The 10,491-nt window shown below is 39.7% G+C and overlaps 1 non-coding gene across 1 annotated transcript; it reads right to left on the reverse strand.

Annotated features, from left to right (window-relative positions):
- Positions 1-10,084: 10,084 nt before the first annotated feature.
- LOC127088718 (small nucleolar RNA R71) lies at positions 10,085-10,191 on the reverse strand. Its single transcript, XR_007790542.1, has one exon. It is a non-coding gene; the product is annotated as a small nucleolar RNA R71 (small nucleolar RNA).
- Positions 10,192-10,491: the final 300 nt, after the last annotated feature.

A 10,491-nucleotide genomic window follows, 5' to 3' on the forward strand; every position in this document is an offset into this window, starting at 1 on the left:
CATCTGAGCCATTCCAAGCAGTTCCTAAGCAGAGCTTTAATGGAGGTTGCTTCTTTAATCTCAAGATCTGGACCGTTTCAAGCACAATCAACGGTATCAAACATTCATAGAAGGTCAAGGGAGGTATTCTGGAGTTTATCTTGTCACCCTACTGAAGTTTCGGAAGGCGCCATCTCTGGTAACTCAAATTCCGACCCTCTTATTTTGCTCATTTTTTATGCCTAAATGAAACTACATGTTATGGTGATGATGTAGATGTGTTCACTTTTTAAAATGATGCAATATTGAGTGAGAAATCTTGATTTTAAGTTTTGATGGTAAAACTTTTTGGTTGTGATTGGAGAGATTGGTGAGGATTCATGAAAAACTAATGTGATTTTTGAGTTCCTAGCATATGGTTTAGGGGGGGGGGGGGGGGGGGTAGCCCCATTTTCGTGAATTTCTGGGCCGCACGCGGAGGAGGCCGCCGTCGGAGGTGGCCGGAATCCCGCCGACGTTACTGTTCACGGCCGGAGTGTCTTGAGGAAGAAGACGATCCCATAGCCGTCAGATCTTGTTGACTTTGTCTTTTGATCCAAAGGCCCACATTTTTTCTGATTTTTGTTTTTGATTTATTTTAATTATTCACTTAAGTGACTTTTGGACCAATTGATATTGTTGCTTATGTGTCACATGCCACGTACATATTTCATCCCGTTTTATTTTATTTTTTAAAAATAGCAAAAATACTCAAAAAAATCCGAAATTTTCTGTGAGTGATCCCTGTTGAGTCCTTGATTTTTTTGGTACCATTGCCCGATTATTTCATGACACGTGGAATTTAATATGAATTTCTGATCCATTTATGTGCATTTTTGACCATTTGCATTCAAACCTTCATGAAATCCCATATTTTAATCATTCTGGCCCAAGACTTTGCACACACCATCCTCATACATGATACTAAGATGTGGTAACTGGTTTGATTATTTTCTATGTCATTTTGCTAAGGTTTGACACATGAATTTAAATGTTGCGTTTTTGGACATGTTTTTGCATTCTTAATTTCTCGATTTTTGTTTTCATATCAAATGAATCTGGATGCTCCTGATTTTTTGCATGATGTTTATATATGTTTTGTGGAACCTTGTGTTAAATTCCCATGAATTTAGGATGAATTTTTGATTTGATTTGGATTTTTGAAGTTGCTGTTTGCATTCTAGTCCCCATTTTGATGCTTGCTTAGCATGAGGCACTTGTGCCACTTCGTTTGAGTGTTGAAACCAATCCTTTTGCACATGTTTTAGTATGTATGTCATGTCTTGATGTGTGGAGCCTTTCCCCCTGACTTTGAGTTTTGATATCCTTTTGATGCATTTGTTTGACAAGAGGTTTAGGCCTCCTATCCTTGGTTGTTTTATGTGAGCTTTTTGTGAACTTTAATAGCATGGTTCATGTGGCTGCTATGATTCTTCTGTTTGGTGCTACTCTTGATTGCACCCCGTCTTGTTATTCTAACTTGTTTGTTGAGTTTTTGTGAGGGCTCACATGACTCTTGAAGAGATAGCTTGCTTGGTATTCCACTTTATTTGTGGGATACCATTTGGAGATTTATTCTGATTGCTTTGCTGACTTGCTTTCTTTGATGGTGCTAGCTTGAGAGATCTTTGGGTTTCTTGTTTCTTTAGTTGCTGTTACTTCGGATATTTATCCGTGTGGTAGATCTCTTGATCCCTTTTACATCTTTCCCGCATTTTACCGCTTTCTTAGCTGGAAGACTTCGATAGGAGGCAATGTTTTTGTGTGTTTACTTTTGTGCCCAAAGACCTCCAAGAGGAGGCACCAGTGCTAAAGACCTCCGTGAAGAGGCAATTGAAGGATAAAAGGGATTAGTAGTCAATCCCCCGTTATTCAGTGTGTCGTCCTTTATGCTCACACTACGTGTCGATGCTTCAGAACAAAAGCCCAAGATCTTTTGTCCGGTCAGTCAGTGGAGAGGGTTCCATCTTTCTGAACCCCCACACTTTGTCATGAGCTCACCCTATCCAGGGTTAAGAGCTATGAGGTCTCATCCTCATTACCCTTTTGATCTGCTCACCCTGACGTTCAATGTCAGTGGTTAAGAGCCCATTTGATTACTGTTCCATGGCTTGTTTGTCGAGGTTGATATGACCCCTCTTGACTAAAGCCCCTACCCATGTATGTTTGAGCCCCCTTGTTGGTGTGTTTACTTCATGTTATATGCTTTTTTTTGTGGTGTGATCGTCTCCCCCATAGGATTGCTAGGCTTCGTATAGTCTCTCGTTTGCATGTCAATTAAGGTAGCACGGTTCCTTCGTCTAGGACTTCCTTTTTGCACGAGCATTCCTAAAACACAAACAAACTCTTTGATTTTCTTTTCTTAAGAACACATTAACTCCTTATACTACAGGTGAGTAAGTCTCCAAAGGTCGAGCATCCGGTAGATTGCGTAGTAACGTCGTTCATCTAAAAAACACAAAACAAACAAAACAGGTTAGCCGAGCTACGGTGCTCTGATTCTCAATCCTTCTTGAGATACGTATGCAGCAGGGTAGGGCATGTGCGAGCAATAACTTTTTTTCTTTTCCCTAGTTTGATTTTCTCTCTTTTGCATCACATATAGGACTTTTTATACACACACTTTAGACATAAATAGCAAGCGTGGATCCTGTGGAGTACCACAGACGTGAAGGGGTGCGATAACCTTCCCTTCACGTAACCGGCCCCCTTACTCAGTTTTCTCTGGTTCGAGACTTTGTTTTATCCGTTCCCTCTAGGTTATGCAGTACTACCTTTCCCTCCTCTTGGGATAAAAGTACATAGCTGGCGACTCTACTCTTTTTTTCGCGCCACTCTTTTCGCGTTTGTACTTGGATTCGGGAAATCCGGGGAGCGACAGCTGGCGACTCTGCTGGGGATTTATTTTCCCTAGTGGGCCTTTCCTAGCGTTCGTTTATTTATTGTCTATTGTGTGTTATTTATTTATTGCTTTGCATACTTATCTGCTTGCATTGCATCCTATGTGCACTTTACTGTTTCATGCATACTGTGCTGGCTGTGTATCTGTTTCGCTATTGGGTGGGAGTCACAAGAGGTAAAAGGCCCAATACACAGGCTATGAGTGAACTTTAGGACACCTAGGAATAGAGTGATTCATGGGAAGCGGGTGGTATGGCGCCACTTAGCGGAACATGGTATCACGAGCAGTTCAGATTCTGATGGGGTATTATCGTTGCATACACCTGGTGTGCATATGATGATATTCTTGAAAGGATTGTTTATCCTGCGTTTCTCTTGACCTTACCCTGACCTAGATTACACCCGTGAGTGGGGCAGGAATGAATCATTTACAAGTACTGATGGTGACTTGTTCTGTTGGTGACGTGTCCTGTTGGTGACTTTTGTTTGGTTCTTGTTGGTGACCGTTGGTTCTGAAGTATGGGTTCTAAGTTGATGACTGTGTTCTATGATTCCCGGTTCCGAATTCATGCCGAAGTTCTGATCCTGTGCCTCATGATACACAGCCAACCAGCCATTGTTTCATCATTTTGCATCATAGCATGTTTATTTTCAAAAGAAAATAATGCATAAAAAAGAAAAAAAAGTTAATCCGCATATGCATATCATTTTTCAGGTTTTCACAGACTCTTGAAAACCTGAGAAATGATAAAACATAGCATACGCATCATACACATATCATTCTTGCATCATTACAGGTGTTCTTGAAGAGGATTATCAGCCTTTTCAATCATCAGAGCAGGGTGTCCAGAATCAGAAAGGGCCGTGTACTTTCACTAGTGCTGGATTGATGAATCACGGGGATGTCTTTGCAACAGACAATGAAGATGGTGATAGTGATTGTGATATGGATAATTGGGTGCGCTCGTGTGCTCCAGGGGAGAAGATCAACAACTGGACTGCTGAAGACATAGTCCAAGTTACTCTTCAGACAGAGTAATCTTCTTCTGTTTTTCATTTTGCATGAAAGCCCTACGCTCTGCCCAAGGCGTAGTGGTTCATTGTAGGGCCACATCATGTTTTAAATTTTCAATGATTATCATCAATAAAGGACGTTTTGCAATCAAATTTGTGTTCACTGTCTTTCTGTTTTTATCACTTTCATTTTCAAAACAATAAAAATGGCAATGTTTTTTTGTGACTTCCTTGAACCCTTTTCTAAAATAAAGCATGAAACATCATTCGTGCAGAATTGATCTTGCGGATTCCATTAAAAACAGTTCTGTTATGGCTCAGTATGACTTCGATAATCCCATTTACCAAGCCGAAGAGGATAGTGAAGAAGATTGTGAACTCCCCAAAGAATTGGCCAGACTATTGAAACAGGAGGAAATGGTCATTCAACCTCATCAGGAAGAGTTGGAAGTCATTAACCTTGGTACTGAGGATGCAAAGAAAGAAATCAAGATAGGGGATGCTTTAGAGGAAAAGGTCAAGAGAGGGCTGATTGAAATGCTGCAAGAGTATGTGGATGTATTCGCATGGTCGTATCAAGATATGCCTGGTTTGGATACAGATATTGTGGTGCACAGGCTACCTCTCAGAGAAGATTGTCCTTAGGTAAAGCAGAAGCTTTGCAGAACTAGTCCTGATATGGCTGTCAAGATCAAAGAGGAGGTTCAGAAACAGTTGGATGCAGGTTTTCTAGCAGTTACCAATTATCCCCCTTGGGTGGCCAACATCGTACCCGTGCCGAAGAAGGATGGTAAAGTCAGGATGTGTGTCGATTACCGAGATTTAAACAGAGCCAGTCTGAAAGATGACTTCCCATTACCTCACATCGATGTGTTGGTTGATAACACTGCTCAGTCCTCGGTTTTCTCTTTCTTGGATGGATTTTCTGGCTATAACCAGATCAAGATGGCGCCAGAAGACATGGAGAAGACGACATTCATTACACCTTGGGGAACGTTCTGTTATAAGGTAATGCCATTTGGGTTGAAGAACACCGGTGCTACCTACCAAAGAGCTATGACGACTCTCTTTCATGACATGATGCACAAAGAGATTGAAGTGTACGTGGATGATATGATTGCGAAGTCTCAGACAGAAGAAGAGCACTTGGTGAACTTGCAAAAGTTGTTTGAAAGATTGAGAAAGTTCAAACTGAGGCTGAATCCAAACAAGTGTACATTTGGAGTGAGATCTAGAAAGCTGTTAGGTTTCATTGTCAGTGAGAAAGGGATTGAGGTTGATCCAACGAAAGTAAAAGCTATTCAAGAAATGCCTGAACCAAGAACGGAAAAGCAGGTTCGTGGGTTTTTAGGGAGGCTGAACTACATTGCACGATTCATATCTCACCTAACAGCTACGTGCGAACCAATATTTAAATTGCTAAGAAAAGATCAAGCAATCAGGTGGAACAATGATTGTCAAAAAGCTTTTGATAAGATAAAAGAATATTTACAGAAACCTCCAATTCTTATACCTCCAGTTCCTATGAGGCCTCTGATAATGTACCTTTCAGTAACAGAGAATTCGATGGGGTGTGTATTAGGACAGCATGACGAGTCTGGTCGAAAAGAGCATGCAATATACTACCTTAGAAAAAAGTTTACCGACTGTGAAACAAGATATTCGCTGCTCGAGAAAACTTGTTGCGCTTTGGCATGGGCTGCTCGCCGACTGAGACAGTATATGTTGAACCATACTACCTTGTTGATTTCTAAGATGGGCCCAGTAAAGTATATCTTTGAAAAGCCGGCTCTTACCAGATGAGTGGCTCGTTGGCAGATGATTTTGACAGAGTATGATGTCCAGTACACGTCGCAAAAGGCCATCAAGGGTAGTATTTTGTCTGATTACCTTGCCGAGCAACCAATTGATGACTATCAATCGATGATGTTTGAATTCCCCGATGAAGATATCATGTACTTAAAGATGAAAGATTGTGAAGAGCCTCTTGTCGAGGAAGGACCGGATCCCGATGACAAGTGGACACTAATGTTTGATGGGGCGGTAAACGTGAATGGAAATGGTGTTGGGGCAGTACTCATTAATCCTAAAGGTGCACACATACCTTTTTCCGCCAGATTGACTTTTGAAGTAACCAACAACGAAGCTGAGTACGAGGCCTGTATCATGGGGATTAAGGAAGCCATCGATCTAAGGGTCAAAATTATAGACATCTATGGAGATTTTGCTCTAGTGATTAACCAAGTCAATGGAGACTGGAATACTCATCAGCCTCATTTGACTCCTTATAGAGATTAAACCAGAAGGATCTTGACTTTCTTCAAGACAGTAAAGTTGTATCATGTACCCCGAGATGAAAATCAAATGGCTGATGCCTTAGCCATATTGTCTTCCACTACGCCAAATAAGGGAAAAAGAGGGCACTTTTTTTGGCCTATAACAGCGCTTTAAAGCACCCTCTAATCTGGCGCTGGCATAGGTAAAGACAGCGCTTTTTTTCCTGGTGAAAGCGCTCTCTAAAGTGGCTCTTTAAGCCCTTTAAGGGCCACTTTAGAGGGCGCTTTTTAAAGAAAGCGCCCTCTAAAGTGGAAACTTTTAAGGGTTTAGAGGGCGCTTTTACTGGAAAGCGCCCTCTAAAGTGGAAATTTAAAGGGTTTAGAGGGCGCTTATTTTGGAAAGCGCCCTCTAAAGTGGGTGGTTATTTAATTTTTTTATTTAAAAAAAGCGCTATATTTATTTATTTATTTTAGACAACCTGTATATTGAAGCAGTACACCTAAAACTGTATAATTTGAAGCCCTTTTTCACACATTGCATTCAACAAGCCTTATATACAACAATCCATACATATACAACAATCCACTGATATATAATCGTTTAACTTCTAAAGATTCTAAATATACAACCAATTCATAACTTAAAAAGAAATAAAACTAAGTAGCAAAAGCATCTCTGAGATGTATGTTTTTTTTGCTAGCCGCAGTCTTCTTAGCAACAACCTCTTTTTGTTCAATATCAATAGCATGAACCTAAAATATCATAAAATTAGTTAGGTGAAGTATAAGATCAAGAATTAACATTTTCTATGCATAAATATCATATAATTGTATTTATACCTTTTTTTTTATGCAACTGACTCGATTTGCTATAATAAAAGCCATTTTACCTGTAATAAAGAAAACAATTAAAATCATTTGACCTGTACCTTTTTCACTAAGTTCTCTTTCTTTTCTTGGTTGGAATATGTTCTACATGTCTCTTAACAACACGGACGGTTGGATTGATCCAAATACCCTCATTATGATCATTTCTAATATATGAATCATTTGATATAATATTCTCATCTTGATCATTTCTGGTAAACGATTCAATCTCAACATCAATATCACCTTGATCTCTAGTGTTTTCATCAATTACTTTGTTGGAAAAAAGAACTATAGACAATTTCGTACTTTTCGGATCATTGACATAGAACACTTGTCTAGCTTGAGAGGCTAGAATAAAAGACTCATCTTTGTATCCCACCCTATTAAGATCCACTTGCAAAAATCCTGACTTATCCATTCGAATGCCGTTATTATTTTCAACCCACTTGCAACCAAATATAGGAATCTGAAACTTCTCATAATCAAACACCCAAATGCGCTCGATAACACCAAAATACGACAGATTTGCAAATTTGGGGTTTAAGTCCTTCACACTTGATATGTGCATTGCTTCAGCTACCACGGTGACACCACTATTCTGCATAGTACTTTTATCATCTTGTTCTTTGGTATAAAATGTGTATCCATTAATCGCGTATGCGCTATAAGAAAAAACATGGAAACTTGGACCATATGCTAAGCATCTCAACCTTTCTGTTATTGAAGCGGGATATGAATAATACTTTGAATAAATATGATCCTTAAACCAAGGTATAAAACATCGATTGTGCTCTCGTACTATCCAATTTTCATTTCTATTGGGATTTAAACCTCGGAGAACATCCTTGTGAATTTCAACATACGGATCAACCTCATTCTCATTGTGCAGAACATACAAATGCACTTGATCCCGTTCGTACTATCCCCCGGTTCAACATATCTGCGTTACTTTTCTCACCATGCAAATTCCAACATGTATAACTTCGATCAATTCCATGCCTCATTAGATGCGATGTCAACTGAACTGCGCCAACCCGTTTCCCATAACAACAACCCAAGCAAGGACATATCATTCTACTGGGGTCTTCGGCGTGCGCAACGGCAAACTTAATGAATTCTGATACCCCATTCTCGTACTCTCTCGACAATCGATTGGAAGACATCCATGTATTATCCATTACTAATTAGAATAAACAAAAAACAATTTCAGAAGAGAAACCAAAAATGGGATGAGACAAAACAATTTCGCTTTATTGAGTTAGTCTCTGTGCAGGGCATTCATGTCTCCAACAACAACCCAAAACCAAAACAATTTGGTTTATTGAGTTAGTTTCTCAACATTTTCAGATATCTCTGACTTCAATAGCATGAGAATGTATGAACCATGCATTAAGCATTAGTGGTATGCACTAATTTGTAGCATAGTTATATATCATCATATAGTTTTTACAAAAGATAAACATTGACTAGAAAATATATATGTAGAATTGTATAATGGTCTAACTGAAAGCTAACAGAAGAATAGTCGACTCTAATTTACTCTATCAAATAACATCCATACCTAAACTTCTTAAGTTACTAGCTACGCTATGTATGCTAGAATAAATACCCTCATAAGCTGCATAGTGTACCTTTGATTGGTAGAAGGTGTTTTAGATATTGTTGCCTCCTTTTTCTACATCGAGAAACAAATGGAACAGTTGGTGAAATTTAACCCATAATGCCTAGTCTCCATTGCTAGCATTGCAACACAGTAATTATTGTTGAGAATACTCAATAAATGTATGAACCAAGAAAAATGAAACCAAAAATGAACAATAGCGAACATTAGAAGAGAAACCAAGTAATATGAAGATTAGAAAAATACCTATGGTGTCAAAATCGAACAGCTAACAACGAATTAATAGAAGGAGGAAACGTCGTAGATCTAACAGAGGTGGAAGGAGAACGCCTTAGAAATAGCGAAAATCGTAGCAGTGAGAACCCTAACGTGAAAAAGAACGAAAATAACAGAGAGTGAAATAACAAAACGCGCAGTATGTTATAATTTTAATGTTTACTAAAGGGGACCTTAGAGGGCGCTTGTGGAAAAAAAGCGCCCTCTAAAGGGGGCCTAAGAGGGCACTTATGAAAGCGCTCTCTAAGGCTTTCCAAAAGCGCTTTATAAACTGGAAATGCACATGGACTTATAGAGCGCTTTTTTAAAAGCGCCCTCTAAGGGTAACCTTAGAGGGCGCTTTCTATAAAGCGCCCTGTATTGTTGTCCCTCTGTCTCCTCCTTATTTTTTCGCTTCACCTTAGAGGGCGCTTTATTACAAAAGCTCCCTCTAAAGTGCGTTGTCTATTCCAGTTGTTCGCTCCTTATTTTTTCGCTTCACTTTAGAGTGCGCTTTTGTAATAAAGCGCCCTTTAAGGTGCGCTGTCTATTCCAGTTTTTGGTGTAGTGGGAACAATTTCGTCAAATTTCATTTTCCTGTTGTTATATCGTTTAGACTTAGGTTATTTCCCGTCGGTCGATGCGAAGAACTCGCAGCACCGGAAGTTTAAGTTTAGTAAACCCTCTGGTGGGACCTGAACGTTACGCTCGCGCACGTTTATTCTTTCATAGAATTAAGAGAGCTATGGCCGAAGATCAAAACCAAAGATCTCTTAAGGATTTCGCTCAACCATCTAACGAAGAACCTAGTTCTAGTATAGTAAACCCAATCATCCCAGCCAATAATTTTGAACTTAAACCGTCCCTGTTGCAACTAGTGCAACAGAGACAATTCGCGGGTCTCGCTACCGAGAACCCAAACCAACATTTAAAAATATTTCTTCAATTAGCAGATACTTTTAAAACCAATGGAGCTTCTCCTGAGGCAATACGTTTAAGATTATTTCCTTTTTCCCTCACAGATAAAGCTCTATCATGGTTAGATTCCCTTCCACCCAATTCCATTACGACTTGGGATAACCTTAGAAGAGTTTTTCTTGCTAGATATTTTCCCCCGAGTAAGACCGCCGTTCTTCGAAACCATATAACTAGATTTACCCAAAACCAAGGAGAATCGATGTTCGAAGCTTGGGAGAGATATAAAGAGTTGTTACGAGCATGCCCACATCATGGCTTAGAAAACTGGTTAATCATTCAAACCTTCTATAATGGACTTCATTACAACACAAAGATGACCATCGACGCTGCCGCAGGCGGTGCTCTGATGAACAAACCTTACCCTGGAGCTAGTGCCCTCATCGAAGACATGGCTCAAAACCATCAATCATGGGGAGTCGAACGAGCGACAGTTGAGAAGAAGGAAGCCCAAGGAGGAGTGCATGAAATAAGCTCTATAGACATGATGCAAGCTAAAATGGACGCATTAGCCCTTAAGGTCGATCATATGTGCATAAACCCGAATACTGTAGCCGCAGT

The sequence above is a fragment of the Lathyrus oleraceus genome, chromosome 5 (assembly GCF_024323335.1).
Source record: "Lathyrus oleraceus cultivar Zhongwan6 chromosome 5, CAAS_Psat_ZW6_1.0, whole genome shotgun sequence".
In the NCBI taxonomy this organism is placed as follows: domain Eukaryota; kingdom Viridiplantae; phylum Streptophyta; class Magnoliopsida; order Fabales; family Fabaceae; genus Lathyrus; species Lathyrus oleraceus.